The following is an 11,769-nucleotide window of genomic DNA, read 5'->3' as shown; positions in this document are numbered from 1 at the left end:
CGTCGACATACACTCGACTCTTATCCGGCTAACGTGGGGACAAAATAACATTTTGGGTTTTTGAATCTGGTCAACGTTTTTTACAATTTCTGCTGTGGAAATTTGTTTTCTGTCGAAAAACAACAGAATTTTCTTTGTGATGTGTTTATGTTTCATTTTGTAGCACGATTGTGTGTCAAAAACTTTGATAAAATGAAAATAACACATTAATTCACACTGGACAAACTGCATGCTTCGTAAAGAATCGTTTTGAATACATAAACCGCCAGCGTTTGACAGCTGTCACCCGGATAACTAAGTGCCGGATAACGAAGAGCCGTGTGTACTACGAAGACTACAAGTATCGGACAGCTGGATATCAGAGAGGTCTGTGCACTGACGTTCCGAGGCCTCAACGAAGAATTAGGATGATTTCCAACAATGCCTTAAAAAGGGCTTAACAAAGGCCGGATCGAAAAGGACATTTAACACAAGGAATTGTTTATAGCACGGCTCAGTCGGTCCACACTATTACTTTCTTGTCTCATTATTTCACTTATGTACATTTGACACTTTTACATCACATCCGTCACATCACCAAGAACAGAAAAGGTGAAGCTGACGTCAAGTAGTGATAAAACGTGGCGAGCGACATCTACTAGAATAAATACAGTAGAGCCCCGCTATATAGTCCACAATTTGTCGACCGTTGATTTCAAAACACTGATTTTAAGTTAGGTTATGTTTTTTAGTACGCAACATGAAATGTCATAATTATTTTAATATTTTTGCAAACTTTATTGAGTAGTTGTGTTAATTGTGATCCATAATAAAGAGAGCGGGGACAAGTACCACAATGGCAAAGAAAGTGGAAATCGTCGAGCAATTTCAGTACTAAGGTAAATGTACAAAGGTAAGTGTTCCTCGGATCGGAAGGTTGTCCCGCGTATCGGAACGGAACCCCAAAATAAAACGTACTTTTGAAAATTATTCACTGTATTTTAGTAATTTTCTTTAGCAAGATGCATCATGTTAGTTCATATTTAATCTACAGAACCAATATTCTTGTCGAGTTTCAAACAAATTTGCTATTATTTACCTAATTTATTGAATCACTGTATCAGAGTCTTAGCAAAAAATCCGCGATTCATCACTTTCTTAATACTTCACGCGAGAATTTGTCTGACTGAATATGAGGAATTAGATTTGATTAAAATGATTTACAAATCTGTTTTAATTAAAAAAAAATGAAGATTCAGTGACTCTAATTTCACTATCAATATACTTTTGGAATTATTTCGGCAAGTAATATTGAAAATAAATTATTTTTTGTGAACAAGTACGTTTTCTTTCATCTGCTCCTCGAATCGGCACATTTTTTTCATGGAAAATTATGCTCAGCGCGCTCAGCTGTCATCTTCACAGCCATTATTAAATGTTTTTGTTGTGATAGAACAATTTATCAGTGAAAGTTTCATTAAATTTAACAATTTTAGAAGTTGTATCATATGAATACACAGTGCACAGTGTAAGGATGACAAAGAAGCTTCAATGAAGCCTTGTAGAGTGAATTAGATGCCAAGAAAGCAGGAGAATCCTCATCAAAAACATCTGCCGATCCGTCGAACACCTGATTAAGTCCCTTCCGATCCGTGGAGCACACTGACATCCTTACAATTACACCCATTTATTATTAATTTCCGTAAGTAGCAAAAGTGTCAATACACGAAAATGATTAAATGGATCACTAATATATCAATTGGCATGTAAAAAAATACCAAATAGTGTTTTGGAACTTATATATTCAACTAAATATGGAGCACGTCTCTTAACATTCCGAACCGTGGTACACTTCCCTTATAAGTCGTTGATAATTTTAAAAAATGACATGGACTATAATGGCGACCCAAATGTCAAATCTGGAATCAAATATGGACTATAGCGAGTGTTCTTACCAAATTCTTCCATCGGAAATATTCTTTATTCTTCAAATAATACCGTATCAAAGGCTATGTGAACGAAACGAATGTGCGAAATGCGAACGATTTAAGATCTGGAAAAAAGAGGTGATCAGCCATTGAACATCTAACCTATCTTTTCCTTTTTTTCTCCTGAGCGTTCAAAAGTGCCCTCTTAAATCTCCCTTAATTCCTGCTCACTTTTTTTTATCCTAATTGCCCTATAAATAGAGATCCCTCAAACTTCTATTACAATATTTCCTGGATTTTCTACTTACAGGTAATTCTTTTCATCAACTTTTCAAAGATCAATCCTACTCGTGTTCGTCCTTCAGAAATCTTTGTCTCTATTTTCTATTCTATAAATAAATTCCTCTTGTAACATATAATCTAGTTTTCTTCTAATTTTACTTACAAAATCTCTCAATTTCTGCAATCAATCTCTTAGCGTCCTTTGCAGCAGAATTCCCTCTAAAAACTGACACTTCTACGCTTCTTTTCTATCTGGCAACTCCTAACTATAAAAGCGACTGTAATCTATAAAAGGCTGACCCCCATAATTATTTAAATTCAAATTTAGAATCTGCAACAGCGAGACTCTACTGTACGCAAAACCATATTTGACGTTGCAACATGTGGCTTTAACACTAAAAGCTTTGAGAATTCCAGGGTTCTGGGAGTAAAACCGGTGAGAAAATCATCGACTACCACACTACTCTTAGGGCTAAAGGAAGATAACGAAGAGATACCCAGAATTCCTGAAAACTAGAAAGTCATGCATGTCTGAAATGTCCCACCCTCCCCTACATCAAATAATATCACAGAAAAATTAACTCACCTTTAAGATTGTGTTCTGCAAAAAAGATATTTAATGACAAGTTGAGGAGCACAAAACCTAATCACTTAATATATTCAGTGGAGCAAAAAGGAATTTCTGAGGATTAGGAGTTTCTTTCATTCCAGTCTTTCTAACTTTCACTTTTTTCCCCAGCGTCTATTCACTTGTTTCAACTTCAGGAAAAATCTTAAGTTGTCTCTCCTTCCACTCTCAATATTTTTTGTGCAGAAAAACTCAATTAGATTACCATAAACATCAACCCTGATGAACGAGGAAAAATATTATAAAAGTTGAAAGGGGCAGAAAAGTACTTAAAATTTCTCCAGTGATATTTCGCGAATTTAATTTATTCTGATGAAGATTCAGGAACATTTCGTTATAGTCTTTGGGTTGTCGTAAAATTTACTGAAATCATAACACACAGTGAAACTTTTACAAAGCATTTTCTTTTGTGAGAATTCATTATTTTTTTAATAAAGTGCTTAAGGTTCTCAGAATCTCTAAAAAAAACATTTTGAAGGTGTCTTGGATACCTCTTCGTTAATTTTTTTTGGATTCTTCGTTAAATTTTTTGTATTCTTGAGGTTCCGTGGAATTTTTGACAGGTGTCTTGGATAAACGTTTTGTAATTTCTCGTTAAATTTAAGTTAATCGGAGTTTCGTGAAACTTTAGAATTTCCAAGAATTTCTTTGAGGTTTTCGTTCACCAATTTTGAATGTATTTTAAAATACACTAATCGAATATTTAAATTTCTAACAGTGTTTAGGTAGCAGATATGCAAACCTTCAGATTGATCTTTCCATTGAAATAATTAATTGCTTTGTACCTTCGGATGGCTACTTGTAAATGCCAAGGTTCCTCCTCAGAGCTTAGAATAGTCCAAGATAGCATCAAAATATAATTTTAGGGTGGCTGTTCGGCTGAGATATGCAGGTATTAAATTATGCGAGTATTGTTCATTGAACACGAGACTTCCAACAATAGAAAGGGTTAAATTCGACGTTAGGGAATGCGATTAATAAAAAAAGTCAATTTTCTTGTTCCTTTTTTTTAATTACACAAATTGGTTTTCTTTTTATTTTTACTAATCCATATTCTCTGGCCACTGTCTTATAAATGTATGTGCTTTTCTTTTCTTTCACGTTCGACAAAAAAATGAAATAGAAAAAAAATAGGAAAGTGAGAAATAATTTATCGAGATTTTTTTCTTTCATTCAAATATAACAACAAATTATTCTACCAAATATCCATTGATAACTTTCTCACAAATATTTTTTTCTTTCGTAAAAATTATCGTTTTTTTTATTCCTTCAGAGACCTTGTACATTGATTTAATACTTTTATTTATAAATTAGAATGATTCTTTTTCAATATATTTTTTTTTATTTCATTTACTTTAGCATCTTCTATACCTTTTTTTTCCTATATAAATTTCATTAAAGTATTTTTTTTCTTATTCATTGCGTATAAAAAGATTAAAATTTCTTTTTTTTCTCTCTTCACGTATAATAAATTCTTCAATTTTATCCATCGATAGATTTTTTTCAATAGGCAAAAATTTATAGATTTTCTTTTTTTTTTTAATAATCTCATCATTTTTTTAATATTTAAATCCTCTTTTCTAGCCGAAAGTCATCAAAATACTTCACTATTTTCCATTTTCCGGACAATTTGTTACTTTTTTTTTTAAGGAATTTATGTTTTTTGACATTATTTTTCTTTTAGTCACATTTATCAAATATTTAAAATAACGTAGTCTTATTTTGAGACAAAGAATTGTCAAAAAATATTCCTCAATTCTTTGTCCAATCGTCTCAAAAGAACAGAATTTTTTTTTCAAGTGATTTTAATTAGTGTGGAAGGCAATATATTTTAAAATACATTTATTATAACATGTAAAAGTATTTATTAGTTTTTTTTCTTGTTTTCTTTTCTCATCTTCCGCTTCATCAAATACTTTATAATAATTATTTTCTTTTGCTCAAAGAAGAGAAAATGCCACGAGTTTAAAGCTATTAGGAAAAATGTGTTATTTAAATGCATTTTGTAGTGGACAAAAAAATTGTTAAATTGCAAAATTTTCTTTACAAAAAAAAAATAATAAAATAAAATATGAATAAATATTGCAAAAAAGCAACATTGTATAAAATAAATATGTCTTCATTATTTCATATGAAATATTGCAAATTAAAGGACTCTAATTTATTCACAAACATTTTGTTCTTTCTTTTTTTTTCAATAATGTTATTAATTTTATTTAATCGTTCATAATAATACAAAATAATTCCATTTTTTGTGCACTTTACCAACGACTATTTCCGTCTTTTGGTTTTACTTAAACCTTTTTTTTTACCAAAAAAAAATCAAAAAGAAAAAATGATAATTTGTTTCCATCATGGAATTATTGTGCGACAAACATTAATATTTTTTTTCATTATTTTCTTTCATAGAAACACTTATGAATTTACTTTAATGTGTATAATTTCACTATTATTTATTATTTCTCTCCATTCAACACTTTCTGCATCTCTAATGGACCTTATTCTCTCATTTAACCAAGATCTTTCTTTGAAATGTGAGGTTATGTTCAACCTAACCTAAAATAACCATGCATAAGATGTAAAAACTATTAAATTTCACCACATTCGCTGCAATTTTCTTAATAAAAATTTGACCATTTGAGAGACTAATAAAGGACACATCCGTTCGATGGTTTTCTTCAAAATTTTTCATGACACCAAGCGGTACAGAAAGAAGCTTAACTCTTTAACCCTTTAGGGACGAGAAGGTTTAAAATTGGGGATCAGAAAAAAAAAATTTCCGTCTTTTTAGAGCGAAACATGACTATAGATGGCCGTAGGAAGAATTTAATTTTTGGGTCACCAGTGACCCAATCGTCCTTAAACGGTTAAAGACGAGAAGGTCAAAAATCGAGAGTCAGAAAAAATCACTTTTTCTAACTTAGTAGAGCAAAATACAGCTTTAGAAGACTGTAGGAAAAATTTCATTTTTTTGTCACAGGTGACCCAATCGTCCTTAAAGGGTTAAAAAGTAAAGAAAAAAATTAGATACACCAAGGGTGAATGTATGATCAAGAATAATGATCACAGAACATTGTAACCGCAATCTGCCGATTTTATGATTTTATATTATGATTCCCACGGTCTGGTGATCCTTGTAGAAACATCTCACGACTTTTGCACAAAAACTTGTAATACCTGATGATCTTTCTCAAAAAATCATGAAAAGGTCCGTCAAATCTGATGATTCTTGCAAAAAAATCGCACGATGTGGCGATTTTTTGACCAAAAATCGCGCAATTTCGCAATATTTAAGGAAGAGTCCACCAAATCTAACATTTATTATACAAAAATCGCTTGATAAAGTAGTTTTTGTACAGAAAATCGTATAATTTGGTATTTTACACGCAAAAATGCGTTCCATCTGTCAATATTAATGAAAAAATGTCCAGTCTGGCGAGTCTTATGCAAAAATCGTACAAAATTCGCAATCTTCAAGAAATAGCCTAAAAAACCTAAAAAATTTGTACGATTTTGTGATTTTTGTACAGAAAATCGCACGATTTTGTAATTTATTTGGTAGAAAATGTGTAATCTGCCGATTTTTACGAAGGAATATGCTCAATCTGACGATTTTTGGGCAGGAATAACGTTTTTTAGCCATTTTTAACCCTTTAAGGACGATTGGGTTATCGGTGACCCAAAAAATGAAATTTTTCCTACGGTTATCTAAAGTTGTGTATTGCTCTAAAAAGTCAGAAAAAGTGATTTTTCTGACCCCCGATCTTTGAACCTCTCGTCCTTAAAGGGTTAAAGAAGAGTCTACTAAATCTGACGATTGTTGTACAAAAACTGTACAATATGGCGATCTTTGAACAGAAACTCGCACGATTTGGTAATTTCATTGCAAGAACACTTGCCATCTGTCGATCTCTACGAAAGAATATGACTAGTGTGGCGAGTTTTGTGCAATAATCGTTGGATCTGGCATTCTTCAAGGAAGAGTTTACCAAATCTGACCAATTATTATACAGAAATCGTACGATATGGCAATTTTTGTACAGAAAATCGCACGATTTGGTAATTTCCACGCAAGAATACGTGCCAATACGAAGTAATACTACCAGTAGGCGATTTTTGGGCAAGAATAGCGATATTTAGCAATCTTTAATGAAGAGGAAGAGTCTACCAAATCTGGCGATTATTATACAGAAATCGTACAATATGGCAATTTCTGTACAAAAAATCGTACGATTTGGTAATTTCTCTGGAAGAAAACGTAGCTTCTGCTGATCTTTACGAGGAAATACGACCAGTATGCGATTTTTTTGGCAAGAATACGGATATTTAGCAAATTTAAAAAAAGAGTCTACCAAATCTGACGTTCGTTGTACAAAGATCGTACGGTATGTCCATCTGTATGACGAAAATCGCACGATTTGGTAATTTCTACGTGAGAAAAAGTACCATTATGACGATTTTTGTGGAATAATCGCGGAATCCGGCAATCTTTAAGGAAAAGTCTACCAAAACTGACGTTTTTTGTACAAAAATCGTACGGTATAGTGATTTTTTGTACAGAAAATCGCACGATTTGATAATTTTCGCGCTAGAAAACGCGCAATTTGTCGGAAGAAATATGCATATCCTGGTGATTTTTGTGCAATAACCGCGGAATCCGGCAATCTTTAGGAAAGAATCTACCAAATCTGAACATTCGTACGATATTGTGATTTTTAGAAAAACAGACGATTTGCTCATTTTCTTTTACCGATCTTTACGAAGGAATATGCTCACTTTGGTGATTTTTGTGCAAGAATAACGATATTTAGCAATTTCTATGGAAAAGTCTACCAAATCTAACTTTTGTTATATAAAAATCTTATGATATAGCGATGACTGCCGATCTGTATGAAAAAATGTCCAATCTGGCGATTTTTGTGCAATAATCTCGGGATCTGGCAATCTTTAAGGAAAAATATAACAAATCTGACGATTATTATACAGCAATCGTACGATATGGCAATTTTTGTACAGAAAATCGCACGATTTGGTAACTTCCACGCAAAAAAAAACGTGCCATCTGCCGGTGTCTATGAAGGAATACGATTAGTATGGTGATTTTCGCACAAGACTCGCGGAATCTGGCAATCTTTTATGAAAAGTCTATCAAATCTGACGATTATTGTACAAAAAATTGTACCATTTGGTGATATTCAGCGAAGCATCCGCCAAATTGACGATTATTGCGAAAATATCGCACAACTTGGCGATCTTTGCGCAGAAAATTATACGATTTCGTAATCTATCACTAAAGAAAATGAGCAGTCTGTCAATCTTTTATGCAAACTTCAGCACAGTCTGCCGATTTTTGTGTAAAAATCGCGCGATTTTACAATCTTTTAAATCCGCCAAATTGACGATTATTATACGCATACTTTCAATCTTTATGAAAAAATATGCTCAATTTGGTGAATTTTGTGCACAAATTGCGAAATCTGGCGATCGCTGAGGAAGAATCAGGTAAATTTGACAATTATTGTGTCAAAATATGGCTATCTTTATGCAAAAACGACACGATTTAGTAATCTTTATGCAAGACAACGTACAATCTGACGATCTTTATGTAAGAGTCAGTCTACATAGATGATTTTTGTGCAAAAAATCGTACAACTTGGAAATATTTACCAGAGAATCCACCAAATTGGCGATTATTAGTAAAAATCGTCAACATGGCGATTTTTGTGCAGAATCATATGATATGGTGATCTTTGTTCAAAAATTCGCACGATTTAGTCATCTTTAGCCCAGAAAATGTACAATCCGATGATTTTTGCGCTAAATTTTTGTGCAACTTATCAATCAGAGACAAATTTGCCAAATCTGACGATTATTGATAGAAAATCACACGATTTAGTCATCTTTAGCAAAAAAACGCAATTTGACGATTTTTGTGCTAAAATCGCGAAACGTATCAATCTTTAGAGAATATTCCACTAAATCTGACGATTTTGCAATCTTTGCGCGAGAAAAAGCGCGATCTGACGATTTTTGTACAAAAAAATGTCCAATCCACAGATTTTTATGCAAAAAATGAATTATTTGGCCAAATAGATTTATATCAATTTAAACTTTAAAGAGTGTTACATTTTTTTTAAAATTTCACTCATCAAACTGAGTCTTATTGCTTAAAGAATTATGGCCAAGGTACTCAAGCATTTTTTTAGGTTACAAGGAGTGGTCTAAATTTTTCCTAGTCTCTCAAAGGGTCTTATTTTGAGGTTAGGTCTTACCAAACTTCCATTTCAAAATAAAACCTCTCAGTTAAATTCGAAAATCTTGCGGAAAAATCTGTAAATATTTTTTTTTTAATTTTCTTTGGAGAAAAAAATTCATTGAAATCCCCAGAATTTGTTTAGTTTCTTCATCTTTCTATCAATTATATTCACTTTGGTAGCTTTTTTTGCATAAACATTCCGTTTAAATTCTTCTCTCTATTTCACATCTGCGAAATGTACTTTATATCGTTTATGTCAAATGAAGGTTTTCCCAACGACAACAAAATGCATTTCATCGTTGACTGAAAACCCCAACAGTACACCCTCTTTGGCACAAGCCACAGAAAATAACAGCAATTACCACGATTTCTTTCTAATAGAAAAGGTGCAAAAAAAATTAAATGGAATGAAAATAAAATAATATCCTTTGTTTCCTTTACATTTTCCGCATTTTATGTATTTAAATCTCAAACATCTTAATTGAATTTTTACCATCAGCCGAGAAAATGTGAAAGACTTTTACCAGAATGGTTTATTTTATCGAAAAAATTTGTTCAATTTATTACCAAATAGAAAGCAAAGTGATGTTTTTACGTTTCAAAATCCCTTTTTAATCCTTCAGGCAGTTTACTGGCTATGCACAATTTGTTTTTGCCACAAAAGCCTAGGGTGGACTCCTACCTCATGTCCAGACTTTCCCAAAAACATTTGTAAAATGAAATAAAATTTAGGCTTCATAGAAGAAATTATTTTGTAAAATTGTTCGTAAATGTTTGTTAATCTTTATTGGGGACTTATCCACAAACAAGTTCGTAAAAGTTTGTACATTCTTCACAAATATTGTTTGTATTATGATCACTTGACGATATTCTTTTTTGATCTTTTACAAACATTTGTTCGTAAATGTTTGTAAACACAAAAATAAAAAATAATTGTAAAGTTTTGTTATTTGTTCGTAAAATTTTGTCAGACAAACAAGTCCGTAAAAGTTTGTACATTTTTCACAAACATTGTTCGTCATTGTTCGTAACTTCAGGAGCATTTTTTGGTCATTTACAGGCATTTGCATTTGTTCGTACATTTTTGTTTGTCTGACAAAATCTTACAAACAAATGACAAAGTTGTACAAATCGTAAAATTGTGTGTTTATGAAAATTTACGAACAATTTTTTTAATAATTTGTGCATATCCCTTAATCCGCCTGTAGAAATTGCAATTTTTAAAACATGCATTTAAAAAGTACTAAAAGTAAATTTCGAATATTTTTACCTCAATAAATGTTTCTAATTTATTTTGCTGTAAATTCGTTTCATATAATAACGAAACGAACATGTTTTACGTTGCACAATAAATAAGAATACAAAAAATTGAGGAATTACTAATAATTTCAGTGAATTAAAAAGGTGTACTAAAAATAAAATAAAAAGGTAAAAATCACAATAGCATAATTACACCGAAATTTCTGTCTTTTTCCTTCAGAATTTCCAAAAAACAAGTTTAGTACAATTTTAGTACAAACAACAGAAAAAGCGAGGAAATTTGTGTATTAATAATATATAACTTTTCAAAATTCTGTACTAAACGTTACTTTTCATTTTTGCATAGCCTCTAATGTCCTGAAAAAACAAATTGGTGCTTTAAAACGATTTAATAAATCGGTCTCTCCTCTTTGAAACGAAAAGTACAAAGGGGTAACTTTTGGGAAACTCGAACCAATTTGACCAGGAAACCCACGGGGACCAGGGTAATTTAGGGAATCCTAGGAACTTGGAAAACCCTAGGAACTTGGGAAACCCAAGAGGTGCTCCGAGAACCCATACAATTTTTGAGGAAACTCACGGGGAATCCAGGATAACTACACATTTGTCATGGAACTCTCCGGGATTCCGGAGAATCCGTACATTTTTCAGGGAACTCACGGGGAAGTCATAGATTTTTTCAGGAAACCCGGGACTCAAATTTTTTCATGGAACCCGGGGAACCCATTTATTTTTTCAAGGAACCTGGGAACGCACATACTTTTTCGGGGAACCGGGAATTCGAGCCACTCTAACTGCTATGAATAACCCCTTGAGAAGTACTAAAAGGGAATTTCGGATTCTTTCTCCCATTTCAATAATTTTTTTGGAAGAAATATGTTTTACTTTATAAAAAATATCAAGATACAAAAAATTGAAGAAAGCACTTATGGTTTCAGTTTTTTAAATTAATGTACTAAAAATGTACTAAAATGTGTGCTGAAAATGTAATAAGAAGCATAGTTACAAAATTGATATTAGGAGGAAGTGGAGCACCCTTGAATTGGGGTATTTTTGAAATTGGACTCTTTCTTCTATTTTTAAATAGAACTGGACCATACTATGATACAATTTAGCTGCACAAACCGATTCTGAAGCTAAGTCGTATCATGATGAGATTCAGTTCCATTTAAAAATAGGATAAAAACACTCTGTATTAAAGTTATCTCATTTTAAAGGTGCCGCTTTCCTAGAAAACCTAGAAAATCCTAGATTGAGCATTCTACAATTAAGATTTCATAGTAAATATAGGAGAAGGTGGGCAGCTTCCGAAGTCATCAGTATTGAATATTGTATTTTTTTCTCCTAAGCAATTTTTTTAAATTTTTTTTTTCTCTTTCTTTTTAAGAAGGCCGGTAATTTCGGATTCGAAATTAACCACCGTCTCCTAGGTTTAC

This window comes from Phlebotomus papatasi, chromosome 2 (assembly GCF_024763615.1).
Source record: "Phlebotomus papatasi isolate M1 chromosome 2, Ppap_2.1, whole genome shotgun sequence".
NCBI lineage: Eukaryota > Metazoa > Arthropoda > Insecta > Diptera > Psychodidae > Phlebotomus > Phlebotomus papatasi.
This window is presented reverse-complemented; position numbering follows the sequence as displayed.